Here is a 20,406-nt window from a genome sequence, read left to right as displayed (position 1 = left end):
ATTTACCATTGCCTTCTCCAGTTCATTTTACAAACAAGGAAACTGTGGTACACAGGGTTAACTGACTTGCCTATGGTCACACAGCTAGTGTCTGAGGCCAAGTTGAGTTCACAAAGATGAGTCTTTCTGACTCTAGGCCCAGCATACTATACACTGTGCCACCTACCTGCCTGTTGTCACTATTAACAAGTATTTATTAAGTGTTTCCTATAGGATAAATGGGCAATTAGGTGACACAATGGATAAAGTGTTGGGTCTGGAGTCAGGAAAACATCTTGATGAGTTCAAATCTGGCCTCAGACATTTATTAGCTATGTGATCCCGGACTAATCACTTAATCCTGTTTACCTTAGTTTTTTCATCTGTAAAACAAACTGGAGAAGGAAATGGCAAACCATTCCAGTATTTTTGTCCAGAAAACCCCAAATAGGGTCTCAAAGAAGCAGACAAAAATTACTAAAACGTTAAGAACACCAAAAAATAAAAATAAAAATAGGGTTCCTATCTTCTAGGAGATCACATTATACCGGGAGAGATAACAACTGTATACATGCAAAATATAGTATAAAGTCATCCAAGTGTAAAGGCATTAACCTTGGGAGATGGGCAAATACTGGAAAAGGCATTTGGAAGTAGGTAGGATTTGAGCTGATACTTTGAGTCATGGAAGCCAGTAGCTAAAGGTGAGGAAGAAATGCATTCCAGTTTTAAGAGATAGCCAGTGAGATGGCATAGAATTGGGGAATGGCGTATCATGTGCACAGAACAGAAAGAAGGTCAGTGTCACTGGACAACAGAGTTTGAGGAGGAGAGTATTTCCAAAATTCTTGAAAATAGTAACAAATCATCTCATTCTACAACGAAAAATAAATGTGCCAGCATATTGATTGAAATTCATTAACACCAAAGTATCAATTAACAATTTAATAAAAAACGGTTCATAAACAGGAGTAAAAATTGATGTCAATTTATTTCCTCTTTTGATAATGGAAAGAGGGATGACCTTCTGGGGACAGAGCCAAAATGACTGTAGTATAAGCCATGACCCAGAGGAACTCTCCCAAGGCCTCAAATTAAATTCTGGAGAAGCAGAATGAACAAAAAATCAGAGGGAGATATTTATCCAGCCAAAGAGAACTTAGGAGTTCCACAGGAGAGGTCTGTAACACGAGGGTGAACAGAAGTCCAGAGAAGGGCAGGAACACTAGTCATGAGCTCTGGATGTGGCCACAAGCATTGCGCAACAGCTTTGGGAATTCTCAGTCCAGAGATGGTAAAGGAGCTAGAAAATGGATTAAAGAGAGAAAGAGTACAGAAGACCCTTTGCTGGCACTTGGTGCAGCTGAAATTAATTGGCAAATTTATTGTCCATAAACAGTTCGAAGTCAAAGTTCTAGAGTGAAGAGGAGCATTTTTAATTGGTCACAAGGGAGCAGGGCCCCGATTCAGGGCCAAGAGGAATTGTAGCAATTGTAGAGACAGGAGAACAGGAGACCTGGTTACATTTCCAGGCCCAAGAAGAACATTAGTACTTAAAGCTGTAGGGGAGCAGAGGCCCTTTCTGGGTAAAGACCAGAATGCAGACCAGGAGAGCAGTGATCATACCTCTCCCAAGAAAACACCACTTTGGATACATCAAAAACTTATAGACCCTCCAGAACTAGTTCTGAAAACAACAGCATAAGAAAGTCCAAAGCTTGGCACAGTGCTTTCCCTCCCCCAAGGGAACACAACTCAACTTTAACATAAAGTTCAACATGAAGAATAAAAGCAAACAACAAAAAAAGAACTTGGCTATAAAAATCTACTATCATGGCAGGAAAGACCAAGACATAAACTCAGAAGAAGATAACAGTGAGAAGATAGCTACAAAGGAAGCTTCAAAGAAAAATGATAATTGGCTCCAAGGCCAGCAAGAATTCCTAGAAGACTTAAAGAAAGAGATAAGAGTGATAGAGGAAAATTCAGGAAAAGAAATGAGAGTTATGCAAGAAAATTATGAAAAAAGAATTAACAGCTTAGTAAGAGGCATATAAAAATACTGGAGAAAATAACACTTCAAAAAACAGAAATAGCCCAATGATTTAAAGAGCACAAAAATTCACTGAAAAAAAGAACTCTTTTTTTTTTTGTTTGTTTGTTTTTCTAGCTTCATTTTTATTTTTTTTTCCACTCACATAAATTTATTTATTTATTTATTTATTTAACTTTTAACATTCATTTTCACAAAATTTTGGGTTCCAAATTTTCTCCCCTTTTGTCCCCTCCCCCACCCCAAAACACCGAGCATTCTAATTGCCCCTATCACCAATCTGCTCTCTCTTCTATCATCCCTCTCTGCCCTTGTCTCCATCTTCTCTTTTGTCCTGTAGGGCCAAATAACTTTCTATACCCCTTTACTTGTATTTCTTATTTCTTAGTGGCAAGAACAGTACTCAACAGTTGTTCCTAAAACTTTGAGTTCCAACATCTCTTCCTCCCTCCCTCCCCACCCCTTCCCTTTGGAAGGCAAGCAATTCAATATAGGCCAAATCTGTGTAGTTTTGCAAATCACTTCCATAATAGTCGTGTTGTATAAGACTAACTATGTTTCCCTCCATCCTATCCTGTCCCCCATTACTTCTATTCTCTCTTTTGATCCTGTCCCTCCCCATGAGTGTCGACCTCAAATTGCTCCCTCCTCCCCGAAAAGAACTCTTAAAAGCAGACTTGACCAAATAGAGAAAGAGGGACAAAGCTCATTGAAGAAAAAATAACTCAAAAGTTAATTAGGGGAAGGGGGCTAGGGAGCAGAAGTTCACCACAGAGAGGGATCATTGGATCATAAATTTATAATTAGAAAGGGCCTTAATGCATATATAATCTTCTTTCTCATTTTATTTATGAATAAACTGAGACCCATAGAGGTCAAGTTACTTTCCTAGGGTCACACAGAAGGTATGTCACACACATGGGTCTTTCTACTTGAAATTCAATGTACTTTCCACTGCATCATGCTGGGAGAAAGGAAAAAGAATGAGAAGACTCAATACCAAAGAACGACTTTTCCAACCATGCAATTTGCTGTGGTTTGACTTTCAACTCTTCATGGAGAGAACTTAGCATTCTTGCAGATCATAGAATAATAAGATCAGAGGTTTAGAGGTCATTGTGTCTAATCTGTTCATCTCACAGATGAAAAACTTGAGGCCAAGAGATATTAAGTAACTTGGGTAGTATTTGAACCATGGCTTCCTGACTTCAAGTTAACAGCCACAGCCAATGCTATGGTAAACACATGCTTAGTTTGGCTTGGCTGAAACCTTGCTTCTGAAGTATATAGCACATTTCAAAATATCTTGTCATATTTTATGAGGGAGATTCTTATATATATGCATATACATATATATATATATACATATGTATGTTGTACATGTGCATGTATGTATGTATACTATATATGTATATGTGTGTACATGTACGTGTATATAATATCATGATGGAGAAAGTTTCTTCTAAGAGGGTTCATTAATTATCATGATAATTTTGATACTAATTACTACATTTATTTATATATTCAGCAATTATTTATTGACTCCTTTCTAAGGTCAGGGAACTCTGTTAGATACTATGGGGAGAATAGGATTAATAAAACACAGTCCTTACCCACTGCTAAAGCAGATAGAGACAGAAATAATAAGGGCTGCCTATGTAGAGCTTAATTTTTGCAAAGAGTTTTAGATGCAATCTCATTTGATTCTCACAAAAACCTTGTTAGAGTTAGGTATTACTAATATCTCCATTTTAAAAAGATGAAATTGAGGCTCACATGGGTTAATTGACATGCCTAGGAATACACACCTCATAAGAAAATTAAGAGAATACACATTTAGTAAACATCTGCTTATATCAGACACTGTACTGAACTCCTTACAGTAACTCTGGGAGATAAATGCTATGATTATCCCCATTGTGCAGATAAGAAAATGGAGGCAGAGGTTAAATGACTCACCAAGTAAGTATCCGTCTCTAGTTTTGAACTCAGGTCTTCCTGAATGCAGGACTAGGAATTGAACCCGAGTTCTTTAAGTTTATTGTTTTTTCCACTAGCACATTTATTGTGCTACCTAGGTGCCTTAAGTAAAATGAGGTGATATTTGAACCAATCCAGGTCTTCCTGAATCCAAATCCAACACGTTTAACTTGAGCATTGCAAACAAATTGTTCTTTATACTTCCAATCTGAGGTGATGTTGTAAATGAGACCAACATCATCAATTTCAGTCCCTAACTAGGCCGGTGAGTCTCCTTTTGTTTTCTAGCCATTTGTCATTCACATCCCACTGACTTGAGAGATCCAATATTACTTTTTGGGAATTCTTCTCATGGATAGGTTGGACTAGGTTTGCTGCTGAGATACCTTCCAACTTTCAGATTGTATAACTTTCTGATTCTGAGATTTTATATGATAAGATAATCTATTAGCCATCTTTATGTGAAAATAGTACAGATGTAACACCCAATTTACAGATTGACAAGGGAGGTAATGAAGCCCCAAGATTACAAGCTAAAGAGCAGAATGAGAATTGAAATCCATGTCTCCTGACTTCCAGGTCAGGGTAGTTGTCTTGGTTAGAACTATGTGCTACATTTGGGGGAAGGGGGAATAATTCTTATTTTTATCTACTGACAACTACAATGAGTATATATGGAAAGTCTTCCTGTTTAAATTTTTTTAAATCAACACTTTATTTCTGAGTGTCTCATTGAATTTCTGTGAATATTTTAGTAATACATTACGAAAATAATCATCAGTCCTCATAGAAAATAAGAAACAAGTTTCTTTCACTTTGACTAATAACTGCTTTTTGAGCAATCCAAAGGATGTAATTTGGCTCCTCAAAGCAATTAAACAGTGTCATCCCCTATAATTGAGTTAGCACACCAGCCTCCTCCTCATACATTTCTCAGGATTTCTGAGACTGTAATACAAATAGCCAAATTCCCACCACAGCTTGAATGCAAATACAGGACCCATTTTGAAAGTGTACCTCCATCATGAGCTTGCTGGTATTGAAAGAAAACATCCATGTCATCATGGATCCTAGAAATGGGCCACAGAAAGAAATGAGATTAGAAAAGAGTTCGGGTAGAATGGCTAAGAAGAAGCAGGGGTGGTGGTCTAGAAGACTTAGAGATGGGGGAATAAAGTTTGAATTTCACCTCTAACACTTTCTAGGTGTGTGATCGTGGGCAGGTCATTTAACCTCTCCAAGGCTCTGTTTATTTTTATCTATAAAATGGAAATAATGGTTATTGATTAATCTGCCTTGTTGTGAGCATAGTACTTATAAACTTCACAGCATTGTACAGCTATGATTTAGATTATTGTTGATATTTGTCTAGTTGAGAGATATTGTTCCACTCTTGAATTTATTCTTGTCTTAAAAAGACATTTGTCAAGAGCCCACCCTATGAAGAACACTGTGCTAGGTGACCGAGAAGGTACAAAATTTATAGAAGATATTATCTTTTCCTTCTTGAAGTTTCCATTCTGGTACCAATAAGAAATAAACACAAATAACTATAATATACAATATTACACGGTACATGCATTAGAGATTTGCAAAATAAAACGCTATAGTGGGTGTGAGGGTGAACATCATTATTGATCAGAGAAGGTCAGGGAAGATTTCATAGGAGTGATCTTATTTGGATTGTACTTGAAAGGACTGCTAGAAATTCACCAGATGAAGAGGGATATTCAAGATGCATACCAGACATAGGAAACAAACTTGGCCTAAGCAGATTGAATCTTACTAGAGAAGCAACTGAAAGTCACTGAAAACTCTGAGACAAAAGATTGACATCACTAATTTTTACATAAGAAAGATTCTTCTAGTTGTAATAAGAAGAATATATTGGAGGTATGGACGGTGGGGGATTAAGTAGATGCTAGGAGAACTATTTATAAGTTACTACTATAATCTAGATCAGAGTGAATCACAACACTCCTGAGTTTAGCCGAAACCAGGTTAAAATCTAAGTGAGAAATATTTAACAAAGTAAGTAAAAATACAATAAAAGATAGACAATATTACATTTTAAAACTAAGTCAATATGGATCCCATGGGGACACTTATATATAGTGTAGTAGTCCTTATTTGACACTTTTGATCTAGAAAGTCAAAATGAGGATTTATACTAGAACAATGACATTGAAAATTAAAAGATAACAGAAATGTTACACAGTTTCCTTGATTCATAGGGTTATAGATTTAGAACTGGAGAGGACATTAGAGGTTATCTAGTCCAACACCATAATTCTATAGTCAAGGAAACTAAAGTTCATCCACTTTAAGTGAAGTTCCCAAGGCCACACTAGTAATTATGGTAATTAGGATTTATGTCATAATTTAAAATATGCAAACTACATTAAATATATTACCTTATTAAAATTTTATAATAGCTTCCTATATTAGGTGCTACAGTTATTGTTATTCCCATTTTACAGGTGAAGAAACAGAGAATCAGGGAGCTGTCCATGGTCATGCAGCTAGTAGTTGATGGAGCTAGGAATTGAACCCACATTCTTTAAGTTAATTGTTTTTTCCACTACACAGCACTGTTTTCTAAAACCACACTCTTTTACTAGGGACACTTTCCCCCCTAGGTGCCTACCAACTGGTGCATATCTATTTTTATGTGACATTATTTATGTTTATAAATAGTTAATATATAAGTACATAATACTCATATACTAGCATATTTACTTCTCTATGTAAATAGTCTTTCTCCCAATATAAATTCCTTGATAAGTTGTATTGCTTCAATTTTGTCCTTATATCCCCAGGGTCAACACAGTTCTTGTGGATTTGAATGGAGCTAAGGGAAATTTATACTATACTCTTCTCAATGTTCTCTCTCCTTCTCTCCCCTACTTCATCCCTTTTCCACTTGCTATTCATGTGGAGGAGAGTGTGAAAATAAGTTGAGTAGATTTACTATATATTGATAACTAATAAAAAAGGGTAGACTTTTTTCTTCCTTGCTCAAGTACATGGTGTTTTCTTGTGTACATATCATAAAAATATAGCTAAAGAGGATGCAACTTTATTATTGCACAGATCTGGCAACCAGAAGACCAGATTTCTTTGTTTTTCTGCTGACATTGGCAGGGTTTTTATCATCCTGAGTTATCTCAATCTGGCCATCTGCGTCTCTGAAAATAACAATGCTGGTTTCTTTATGATAATCATAATTCTTTGCACTTATAGGATGCTTTTAAGTTTTTTTCAAAGAATTGTCACTTACATCATCTCATTCAATTTACAAAGGGGTGTTAGCTCTTGGGAGAAATATTTATGGGATTAATAATGACATTATTCATTAGGATGCTATCCCCATGTCTGACCAACAGAGAAGGAGTGGAAATAACATGCAAAATAACCCAGATACCAAATCTCAGAGTTGGATGGGTTACCTAGTTTAAGTCAAAGTTCTCTAGGCCAAAGCAGGCCTGAAGAGGAACATCTCACTTATTCACTGTGGGTCTTGTGTTTTTTATCCTCTGTAAAATGACAAAGTTGGACTAGGTTACCCCCAATATCCTCTTACCTCTACTTCTAAGATCTCCTGACATTGCTTCGAATTCTAGAATTCCATGACCTGGTCAAGGGCTTAAGTTTTCTCTCATGGTGCATGATGTTGAACTCTACACACTTAATACTTTTGCATAAATTGTGTAGTTCTATCTCTGTGGATCCCTTCTATGTGACCGGAATCTTAGAGGATGAGTATTTGTCAGATAGTAAGTCTCTATGAAGCCGTAATAGTTTTGTTTTGCTTTTTCCCTCTGGAATGGCTTATAGAAATAACCTAAAAGATACTGTCTATTATTATCATTCAGGAGCAAAGTCTCATGAAGTTTTATCCCTCCTCTGGCTACATACCTAATTGGAAACAAAGATACATGAGATTGGTGTAGATATGGAAAGCACATTACAGATCATCTATTCCAGTCCTCTGTTTAACAAATGATAAACATGCCAACTCTGGAGTTAGGAAGACCTGAATTCAAATCTGACACTTAACTAGCTATGTGACCCTTAGCAAGTCATTTAACTCTGTTTGCCTCAGATTCCTCATTTGTAAAGTGAGTTGGAGAAGGAAGTGGCAAGCCGCCCTAGTATCTTTGCCAAGAAAACCCCAAATAGGATCATGAAGAGTCAGAAATGACTGAAATAACTCAACATTTAACAGATGAGTATACTGAGGCCTCACAAATTTAAGTGCTTTGTCTTGATAGAAAAATTGACCTCCTCATAGTGAGGATAGAATAGTAAGAACAAATAGAACAAAAAGAACATAATATCCTGCACCTCTGAGAATAAATAATCTAAGACAGACACATTAATCCTGCTAAAGTATTGCTTACAAAATAATATAGACAGCATAACAAAAGTATCATATAATACATAGAAATAGGAACCATTATACCGACCTCCATGTTTTCTATTGTTCAGGCTAAACACCTCCAGAAATAAGTGACTTTATATAAGCAATTATTTTAAGAGAGTGGCAAAGTAGGAATAAAACAGATAGAAAAACTTAAAATGAGGAGGAAAGAAGAGAATAAAATTAATATGAGTGTAATTTTTCCTAAGTAAAATGAAGTCCTAGGTTGTTGTATTCGTCCTTCATTGCTGAAGAAGACCATGCCATCAGAGAAATGACGTGACTTGCACTTGACTTTGTTTTGAGTGAGGGAGGGCTGTGCAGATCACTAGCCTCACTTCTCCTCCAGAGTCTTCTGAGTCCAGTGACCAGATATTCATCATGATGACTGGAGATGATCCAGATACCAGCATTTCAGAAGAAGTATTCATGAAGTTTGGTCATTATTGAATACATGTAATATTGACAGAATATATCATTATATTAATACAATACTATATTAAATGTATCATATTATATTTATTCTAACTTTGAGAAGCAGTGTGGCATAGTGAATAGAGAACTAGCTATCCAAGAGGAAAGATCTATATTCAAGTCTTACCTTTGAGAAGGTGCTAGGAGAATCTGCTTCATGCTTCATGTATGGCCCAGCATAAATCACTTCATTTCTTAATTCATTAGGAGATTTTCTAAGGCTATAAGTTATGGCATACATGAGATCACAAGTCTGTCCCCAAAATAAAAAGAAATAAAATAAAAACATTAAACCAAGTTATGAATGGATATAAAAGGATTACATGACAAGAATGTCAGAAGTATGTGTATTTTAGGAGTGAATATGGGCCAGAAGAGATAGAGCCTAAGTATAAAACTGGGATAACAATGATAATAATAGTTTATGAATACATATACAAACATATATACACACATACACACGTGTGACTTTAAAATTTCCAAAGTGCTTTATATACATTATCTCATTTTGAGAAAATTAATCCTTTCATAACTAAGATGGGTTCCATCTTCATGCATAGTAAGTGGAGATATTAGCTAATGGAGTGGTCATAGGATCATAAAATTACATTTACCGTGGTAAATTTTTTCCTAAATAAAACATAGCCTTAGGCAATGATGATACATAAGGTAATAGAGCACATATTAAATCCTTCTGCTAGTAACTAAAAATAATATTTTATATCAGTGCCAATGAAAAACAAGACCCAAAAGACAAGAAGAGACTCCTCCAAAGTCTCATGAGTTGTAAGTAGAAGAGGAAAGTTTTGAACCCAGGATAGTTGATTCTGACTACAATACTATTAATAATATTGTTTGTCCTTCGTTTTCAAAGGGCACCAATGACATCACGAGGTGATGTCTTGACTTGCTGTGATTTGCATTTAAGTGAGGCAGGACTGAGCAGTCTTCAGCCTCACTCTCTCCTCCAGAGTCATCAGAGTCCAGTGGTAAGACAAAAGTCAACACAACTGATGATGGCCTAGGATGCAATGGGTGTTCTTCATCTTTTTAAACTAAAGTCTTTCCCAAGCCTCAGTTTGTCTGAGGCCATTTAAGTGATTAAGGTCTAAGTAAAAATAGAGACAAAAAAATGGGCTAGTTTGCCATCACAAAACTATCAGTCTGGGAGAGGAAGACCCTCAGAGTTTCTGGCCAGAATAAAAGACAGTTGCTATTTACACTCACTCTGAGCCATCAAAAACTAAACAATGAGCAAGAGAGGCTTGTGCTGGGACCTATACTGGTCTTTCAATGAAAACCAGAGTGATTTGGGTTTAAAAGCATAGTCAAGTAGTTCTGTTTGAATCACAATAAGCTTTTACAAAGCCTGCTTGTTCAGAGCTATAGTTCAGAAATCATAAATGAAAACTTTCCAGATTTTTGATGAAAAAATGATAAAATAAATAAATAGAAATTGAAAAAGAAATATAGCTCCCAAACCCCAAGATATAAAATATAAGTGACCAAAAATTATACGCCTTTGAACGGAGCACCCACATATGAAGGTATGATTCCCCATGTGGAGAGAGGGACCACATGTGTTGATGGAAAAATAGAAAGGAGGAGGAGAGGGAGAAGGAAGAGGGGGAAGAGGAGAAGAAAGAGGAGGAGAAATAGCAGTATTGGCCAACTTGAACTGACAGATTGAGTCTTGGAGTTCGTCCTTCATTCACTGATGACTTGCACATGAATTGGATTTAAGTGAGGTAAAGATGTGCAGCCTAAATCTCACCTCCAGAGCCATCAGAGTTCAGAGGCAAGACACAAGTCAAGACAACTGGCAATGCTACTCAACTTCTGTATATCCTGTAGAAGAGAGAAGAGGTAGAATGGAGGGGGAAAGCATTTATCAGACACCCACTTTTACTGGAAGCTGTGCTAAGCATTTTATAAATATCTCATCTGATCCTCAAAACAACCACATGAAGTATTTCTCCTGTTTCCTCCCATTAACAATCCCCTGAGCATCAGGGTATGGATATGGATACTGCTACTTTCTATAAGTAGAGCTCATATATAATCTGAAATGGTGCCCGTGGGGTATTTTCCTGCCCTCTCAACCCTGACAGAGAGATGATCCTTTCAGGTAAATGGGAAGCAGTGCAGGAAAAAGGGAAGAGAATAAACATTTATGTAACACCTACTACATGCTAAGAGCTTTTTTTTTTTTACAAATGTTATCTCATTTAATCCTCACCACAACCCTCTGAGGTAGGTGCTATTATTATTCCCAATTTACAGTTGAGGAAACTGAGGCAAAAAGAGGTTAAATGACTTAAGGATAAAAAAGACAAGTCTAATAAAGAATATCTGTTGTCTCTGTCTTGATGATAAGACTCCAAAAAGGTTTCCATACAATTTTACTTTATGAAGTTAAAGCCTCGAATTACATATAAATCATTCTCATGGATCATATGCTCCTTTTTAAGGGAAAATATGCATTAAAATGATTTGCTCAATCTTAAACCTGCCTCCTAGCATCAGGGATCAATGTGGAGTCTGATTAAGTTGTGCTCTATAGATTTCTGCAGTCAAGTTCATCAAAGAACCCATTTCTCTTCCTCTAATGATGCTGAACCTAAAGTTCCTCTCTAAAGTACTTTAATTTTCACTTGGTCATTACAAGAAGACAGTGACTTAATGAACTGCAAATACAAGAAGAAAGTCACATAAATCATCTTTGCATCCTTTTGGCAGTATTAGTATAGCTGTTCCTTCATCATTACCATGCCTCTAGTGATTTCTCTGAGTATGACGGTGAAAATTAAATTATAAACCACATTTGGAGAGAATGGAGCACACCAATAAAAAACATAAAATCATTAGGATAAATAACAAAGATAAATTAATGCCAGTGTCATAGAATATTATTTTACCCTGTGCTAAAATAATATTTGTGCCACTGATTCTGGCTAAGATGGCCCAGTAGACAGTGATCCTTTAAAACAAAACAAAACAGTGACAAAAAAAAGAGCATAAGATTCGCCAAGATTTCTTCTTGGATGCTGGTACTAGTCAGGCATCTTTTTTATTCTTTGGGAGACAGTTGCCTTTCAAAATGATAAGATAATGAGTTCATGACTCAAACACAAGTATGTATCTTAAAGGCAGAATTGGAAATTAAAATGAAATGTTAATTAAAGATTAATCAAAGGTGCTAAACTCAAGCAAGTTCATTGCTTTTCTTTGCTTAGTTTTGAGCATCCCATTTGGAAAACCTATCTCATTCTAACTGGAATTTTTAATCAGTTGGATAGAAATTTGGAGAACAAAAGAGAGCTAGAAAGTGAACAGGGAAGTGATCCTGAGGGTAAAACTTAAAAACACATCAAAGGATGCTTAAGGGAACTCTTAATCTGTGTCATTTTAGAGGGAAAGAGAGCTGACAAGAGGAAGACAGGAGTGCATTGATTTTTTCCAGACTCAATGGAGTAGTATTATTGTGGTCTGCCAGTGATAACATACAGCTGACTCTCCTTTCAGGACCCATATGTCAATCAACTAACTCCCAAGAGAAAAGACTGAGGGGAGTGGGGGAGTGGTTCCAATTGGCTTTGCAGGTACTCTAACTGCTGAATTTCTTTCAGATGCTCTTCAGCTGTACCAAAATATGGTAGATTATATTTTCTCTGGCTACGTCACTCAAGAATGAGGAAGTCATTCTTACTATGGTCCTTTTCTTTTCTAGTCAATCCATATTCTTACGAGATATGGATGGGACCTTAAAGACCATCTAGGAGAATTCCCTCATTTTACATATAAGGAAACAACACCAGAGAAATGCAGTAGGTTATCCAAAGTCATATAAGTAGTAAAAGGCAGAACTGGAATTCAAGCATAAGTCCAGTGATGAGATCAGGGCCCTTTTTACTAAACTATATCACATAAATGTTTATGAAGCACCCTTGAAATAATCCCTACACTCAAGATGTTTGCCTTTTAATGGGGAAGCCAATATCTTTACATATTTACAGAGTATATATTTACAAAGATAAAAATATATACAGGATAAAAAAGGTAATTTTGGAGTGGGACACACTATAAAATTTAGAGATCATATAATCCATATTCCTCATTTTACAGAGAAGGAAACTGAAGCCTGGAAAGGTTGAACTGATTTGCCCACAGTCCCTGAGAATCATTTGCAGTATTTAGCCCCATTCTAACTCTCCAGAATCATAATATTCCCCTATTCCTTCACCCTGTTTTCATCAAGGTAGAGATGGATTCTATAGTAAGAGTTGGCACTACCAACTACCTCCTTCAGCATCAGTAAGTCAGATTTTGCTTTAGAAACATACCATTTAAGATTTGATATCCTAAACATGAATATGCACATTTTCAACTTAAACTAATCATCATTAAACTTTTATTAAATGTATACCATGTTTTAGGTACTGTGCTAATCATTAGGGCGCTGTGTTAAACTCAATTGAAAAGTAAATGTTTCAAGAATTTAAAGAAGCTCAGAAAAGATAAAAAATGTGCACCAACTCAAGTATGATTAAGGTCAAGAAAAAATAGAAGTAAGCCCCTCTACCCAGACCAAGACTGAACAAGACACCCTAAAGTCCTTTGGGTGCCTCTGAGATGTGGGATATTACCAGAGGAGGAAGAAGTCAGTACAAACCTTGTAACAATCTGAGTATGGATGTTCCAGGGGAGCCATAAGCCTGCTGGTATTATGAGTACAGATTTAATAAGGGGTCAAAAGCTCACCATGGTTCTCAGCCGAAGCAGGCCAGGGGAATTGGAAGCCAGTGGGAACATAAGCGGTACCTCTAATAATCAGGCCTGCAGTCATTGAGATCTGCTTCTGACCTCCCACAAAAGAAGTGAGGAACAGAGTCAGCCCCCATAGGTCACTGCACAGAAAGATAGGACTGAACTGTACATGCCCAAGGATTGAAGAAAACCACAGGAGGGGATAAAGCAGGTGGCACTGGGGGGGCCTTACTGGTGTCCTGAGACCAGTAGGTATCCAACACACCTAAGGCTTGTCAGGGCCATAGCAAGGGATCAAACCTACTCTCCACATGTTATAAGGAGGAAACAGAGAAGGATCAAGTCCTACTTCACACTGGGCTACTAAGAGACTGAGATAAGCTAGAGATTGAGACAGAAAGTTAGGTGACACAGTGGATAAAGCAACAGGCCTGGAGTCAAGAAGACTCATCTTCCTGAGTTCATAGGTTTTATTTGTCCTTCTTTCTCGAAGAGGACCATGATATCAGGGAGATGATGACTTGACTTGAGGCTGACTTTGATTTGAGTGAGGCAGGGCTGGGCAAGGTCACCAGCCTCACTTTGTCCTTCAGAATCATCTGGGTCCAGTGGCCAGATACTTATCAGGATGAATGCACAGAAATCACCCCTGAGATAGCCCAGGATGCAATGGGAGACCCTGGCCCTTTTAGGCTAAGGTCTTGTCAGGTTCTCACCTTGAGTGAGGTAACACCCATTCAGTAAATAGACTTCCTGAGTTCAAATGTAGCTTCAGTCACTTACCAGCTGTATGACTCTGGGCATATCACTTAACCCTGTTTACCTCAGTTTCCTTATCTGTAAAATGATCTGGAGAAGGAAATGCAAACTACTCCAGTATCTTTACAAAGAAAACCCAAATGGAGTCACAAAGAGTCAGGTATGACTGAACAACCACAAAAGAAAAGCCTGTGCTTCCCTATTCAGAACTACGACAACAAAAGAATCAGGGCCAAATACAATCTGTCTCTCTCTTCCAAAAACAGGAAAGGAGGAAGAGCCCAATTCACATCTGTAAAGTCTAAATGCAATAATGGAAGGTACCTATATTAGTAAAAATAGAAAGGCACTAACAGAATGAAGAAATTCTATAGGTTTAGAGAAGCCTAAAAGGCAAATCCAGGAGAAGAAAGTAACTGCCAGAAGTATAATGAGAGACTTGGGGATGGGGGTGATGTCTTGGCTGTGAGGACTTAAGTGACTGGAAAAAATAAGGAAAGAGATTAAAAAGGGAAATTATAAGTAAAATATGGGGTCTTCTGGAAAAATTTGAAGGAGAATAAATAGCTTGGAGCAGAAGGTAGAAAGTCTTATTCAAAAAGAAGAATCCCTAACAAAAAAAAAAAGGAAAAGGAAAAAAAATGGGCAAATGGAATAATTATTCCTTGAGACAATAAAATATTTTTTTACAAAGTAAAATGAGGAAGAAAGAAAGAAGGAAAGGAAAGGAAAGGAAAGGAAGGAAAGGAAAGGAAAGGAAAGGAAGGAAAGAAGGAAGGAAGGAAGGAAGGAAGGAAGGAAGGAAGGAAGGAAGGAAGGAAGGAAGGAAGGAAGGAAGGAAGGAAGGAAGGAAAGAAGGAAGAAAGAGAGGAGGAAAAGAAAACAGCATCAATGAAATATTTTTAATCTAAAAATGAAGAAGGAAGAATATGATGGGATTAAGACATAAAGAGGTGTGGGTATTATGTTATCTTAATATATACTTTAAACAATAATCTATATACTATGAAAAATCACAATTTCAAAGTTATCTTCTTTCTGTCATTTACATATGGAAATTTTCATATTGCTGATGTCAAACTCATAATCCAAAGGAAGGAAATAGAGCCTCCACACTGTAACCTGTCCATGCCTCTCATAAGCAGCCACATAGAAGCCAGTTAAAAGGAAAAGAGAATTATGCAAAGTGCTAGATTTGTATTCCTGGAGGATACTACTGTACTTACCCCTACTTATCTGTGTATGAATTAATTTTTTCTCCCTCTATTAGGTAGTAATGCTCTTGAGGACAGCGACTACATTACTTCTTAGTATATGCTCCCAAGGGCCTGATACATTCAATAAATACTTTTTTTAAAAAGCTTGACCTGACAAATATTTAGTCCTTCTGCATTTCTCATTTTCAGAAGGCAGTGTTTAAAGCTCTTTCATATCCCACCAATGACTCATTTCAAAAGTCTTCAACCTAAACTCACTTAAAAAATAAATGATTTTTTTTTCCCTGAGCATGAGTGACTCTGAATTGTTACCCTCCACTTTATTTTTACATGAGCTATGGTCTTGAATTTGCTTTCATTGCCAGGTTCAGAAGACCATATTTCCAAAGCTCCATTCTCCATGTAACCTCCCCTGTTTGCGGAGCTGTGCTCCACTCATTCCATTTCTAGCATTGCCCAGGAGCTGTCCAAGGCTATTTGATGGCAGACAGGAAAGCTCGTGTTGTCTACATTTATGTATAATGGTTGTTTACAGTCCCTAAGGACTATAAACTTGGTAAAAAATAATTCAAAATCTTTAAAAATTAAAGGGGAAAATGTGGGGGGCTGTAGTATGGGGCTCAGAGGATACAGAATGCATCAACGGGTGGCAACTTTTGAGTAATATCAATATCTCCAGGACACACACTTCATTACTGAAAAATAGCTTAGACTAATAAGCACAGCTTTCAATGTGGCTGGGAGGAGATTTTGGAAAGCCTGACAGCCAGTTCTTGGCAGAGGTGTGATTAGGTTTCCAGTGCCTTTGTTCACATCTAGTTGTAGCCCTTTAAACTTTCCTGCTGTTTCTTCAGAGGGAATTCTGGAAGCAGCAGGTGGCTGATACTGATGCAAGTCTTGTTGAAAGCCCTGAAACCATAGCCTTAGTGATTAGAAGAGTTGTTTGCCTCTGTGTTAAAGAGAGTGGTTTTCCCCAGTCACCAAAATACTATGAGCTTGAAGAGATAAGTCTGTTCTCTTTATGGGTGATTAGCTATAAAACTTACATTAAAGAGAACTGCTCATCTGAAAGGGTTGTTGTGGGGTTTTTTTTAGGGTTTCCGAGTATATTACACATAGGCTTCTTTTATGAGCAGATAATTGAATCTAAAATGTCTGTTTTCAAAAGTTTATGGGTGGAATGTATTTTTTTGCTTCAAATATTATTTCAGAATTTACTGATTCTTTAAAATAAAGATTTTAGCACTATTAACAATTATCATTCAGGGCAATTCAACAAGTCTTTATCAATTGCCTTCTGTGTTGAAGGCACTAGAGACACAAATCAAATCAACAAGCATTTATTAAGCACCTACTACATGTGTGCTATATGCTGATAATATAAAGACAAAAATTATACCAGTACTGCCTTCAAGGAGTTTGTCTTCTATCAGGAGACACATGTACATAAAGTGATGGAAGGGGCCACAAGCAGTTGTGGGGGTCAGGAAAAGCTTCTGGTAGAAAGAGGAGCTAAGTCCTGAGTGAAACTAGAGCTGAGAGGGAGAAGTCAGGAGTTAGAATTTTCCTGCAATGGGAAATATATAACCAGCACAAAGACACAGAGATGAAAAATAGAACGTCTTGTATGAGTTATTGTGGGAGAACCAATGTCGTACCAATGAAAAATCTCTGTCTTCCAGAACCTCATATTTTTATGTATAATGATTTATATAGTACATCTACAGTCTTGGCAGGATAGGGAACTCCCACCAATGCTGTATATCATTATCCATCTGTGGTTTAGGAGACAAGTCCTAGAGAATGGCCCGAGGTACATTACAGCTGTTTAATCTTCCCCGGGGCTCGTAGAGATTATATGGGTCAGAGGTAAAACCTAAACATTGGTCCTACTGGCTCCAAGCTCAGTACTATGTTGTAATACCTCCTACAACAGAGACAGATACATGTGTGTGCATATATATATGTACACAGAGAGACACATCTACATGCATGTGTATGTGTATGTGTATATATGTCCATACATATACATATCTGTTGTAAACACACCAATGTCTATTGATACATATGTGTATAATATACGTATGCATATATATATACACACATATAATATACACATATAGGACAGCTAGGTGGTACCATAGTGCAAAGAGCACCAGGACTGGAGTCAGGAAGACTCATCTTCCTGAGTTCAAATGTGACCTCACACACTTATGAGCTGTATGATTCCAGTCATCATTTGCTTCAGCTTCCTCATCTCTAAAATGAGCTATTCCAGTATCTCAGTCAAAAAACCCTAAATAGGTTCATAACAGCAAAGATATATATATATATATATATATATATATATATATATATATATATATATATATATATATATATATGTGTGTGTGTGTGTGTGTGTGTGTGTGTATATATATATATATATATATATATAGTATTTAATTATCAAGGATTCTATTGTGACATGTATATATACAGATATATATGTGTGTTTATAAAAATGTATGTATATTTGTGTGTACACATACCTATGAGAGATGCACATGTATAGATGCGTAATATATGGTATATTCATCTCTCTCCCTATTATGCACATGTATGTATACATACACACATATATATATGTACACATGTATAGTTAGATAGATAGACAGAAATGTAGATATAATGGAAGGCTGTATAAGTCTCTAAGAAAAGATTGAGACTCTCTATAAAGAAAAGACATTCAATCAGACAGAGAAATTATCCTTCATCCTCCAGAGTCTTACCACCCTCCCCAAAGGAACTATATAGTTTTCCAAATCATAGTATAGTCATAACTAGTAAGTATAACTCATGTTTATATGATGCGTCAAAGTCTGCAGTTCACTTTCCTTAGAGCAGCCCTTCTTGAGAGACTTGTGTATTATGGACACTTGTCTACTCTCTAGTGCCTTCCACATATTATGAATTCAATTAATTTCTAGAAAGAAAAGCTCAGGGTGGAGCCAAGATGACAGAGTAGAAAGACATACACTCTAGCACTTCCCTCACGGCCCATAAAATACATGCAAAAAATGACTCGCAACAAATTCTAGAGCAGCAGAAGCCACCCAACAACAGAGTGAAAGAAATCTCCAGCCAAAGGTAACATGGCAGGCTAACAGGAAAGGTCTATTCCATGGGATGCTGAGCAGAGCAGAGCACAGACCTGGCCATGTGGCATGGGGAGGAACAAAACCAGAACAGGCCTCTAGGGAAGAATTCCCAGCAGAGACAGTCCCAGATACTTCAACCCACAAGCAACAAAGAAAGCTTCAAAGGTCAGTGTGGGAGGGCATTCCTAGCTGGGCAAGAGGGGATCAGGGTCCTCCCAGCACTGGCCCCAGTGGCAGCAGAAGTGGTGGCACCAGAAGCAGCAGCAGGCAGCATGTGGCTACATTGGCCAGAGAAGCAGCCTGAATCTATTGTCCAGGTAGCTCAGCTTAAAGCCTCTGGAGGAATTGAGCAGCTGATCTGAACCTTAGCCCTGAGCAAGGTCCTGGGGGGAGGAGGGGCACTAGGACACTTCTCTTGACAAAGGATTCAGAAGTCAAGCAACTGACTGGGAAAATGCCCAAAAAAGGGAAAAAAATAAGACCATAAAAGATTACTTTCTTGATGAACAGGTATCTCCTTCCATCCTTTTGGATGAGGAAGAACAATGCATGCTATCACAGGAAGTCAAGGCTTCTGCCTCCAGTACCTTCAAAATGAATATGAAATGAGCTCAAGCCATAGAAGAGCTTGAAAAGCAAGTCACCAGCTTACTAAAGGAGAACCAAAAAAAATGCTGAGGAAAATAACACCTTGAAAAAAAAGGCTAAATCAATTGGAAAAAGAGGTCCAAAAAGCCAATCAGGAGAAGAAGGTTTTAAAAAGCAGAAATAGCCAAATGGAAAAGGAGGTTCAAAAGCTCTCTGAACAAAATAGTTCTTTAAAAATGAGAGTGGAGTTCAGGGAAGCTAATGACAATATGATAAACCAAGAAGTTACAAAACAAAACCAAAAGATTTAAAAAATAGGAGATAATGTGAAACATATCATTGGAAAAATGACTGACCTGGAAAATAGATGCAGGAGAGATAATTTAAAAATTATGGGACTACCTGAAAGTCACGATCAAAAAAAGAGCCTAGACATTATCCTTCATGAAATTATCAAGGAAAACTGCCCTGATATTCTAGAACCAGAGGGCAAAATAAATATTGAAAGAATCCGCTGATCACCTCCTGAAAGAGACCCAAAAAGAGAAACTCCTAGGAATATTGTGGCCTAATTTCAGAGTTCCCAAGTCAAGGGGAAAGTATTGCAAGCAGCTAGAAAGAAACAATTCCAGTATTGTGAAAATATAACCAGGATAACATAGGATCTGGCAGCTTCTACATTAAGGTATTGAAGGGCTTAGAATAGGATGTTCCAGAAGTCAAAGGAACTGGGATTAAAATGAAGAATTACCTACCCAGCAAAACTGAGTATAATACTTCAAGGGAAAAAATGGTCATTCAGTGATATAGAGGACTTTCAAGCATTCATGATAAAAAGCCCAGAACTGAATAGAAAATTTGACTTTCAAACACAAGAATCAAGAGAAGCATGAAAAGGTAAACAGGAAAGAAAAATCATAAAGGACTTTCTAAAGCTGAACTATTTACATTTCTACATGGAAAGATAATATTTGTAACTCTTGAGACTTTTCTCAGTATTTGGGTAGGTGGAGGGATTATACACAC

General features: G+C 37.1%; 1 protein-coding gene and 1 long non-coding RNA gene across 2 annotated transcripts in view; one reads left to right on the top strand and one right to left on the bottom strand.

Moving 5' to 3' along the window:
* CA10 (carbonic anhydrase 10) overlaps positions 1-20,406 on the top strand; it is a 718,916-nt gene that overhangs the window by 424,009 nt on the left and 274,501 nt on the right. The window lies entirely within an intron of this gene.
* The window catches only part of LOC140528672 (uncharacterized), a 47,804-nt gene that overhangs the window by 17,638 nt on the left and 9,760 nt on the right, over positions 1-20,406 (bottom strand). Inside the window, exon 2 of the long non-coding RNA XR_011975257.1 lies at positions 9,037-9,162. This is a non-coding gene — a long non-coding RNA (uncharacterized lncRNA). The remainder of the gene's footprint in view (positions 1-9,036; positions 9,163-20,406) is intronic.

This window comes from Notamacropus eugenii, chromosome 2, assembly GCF_028372415.1.
Source record: "Notamacropus eugenii isolate mMacEug1 chromosome 2, mMacEug1.pri_v2, whole genome shotgun sequence".
In the NCBI taxonomy this organism is placed as follows: domain Eukaryota; kingdom Metazoa; phylum Chordata; class Mammalia; order Diprotodontia; family Macropodidae; genus Notamacropus; species Notamacropus eugenii.
This window is presented reverse-complemented; position numbering and strand designations above follow the sequence as displayed.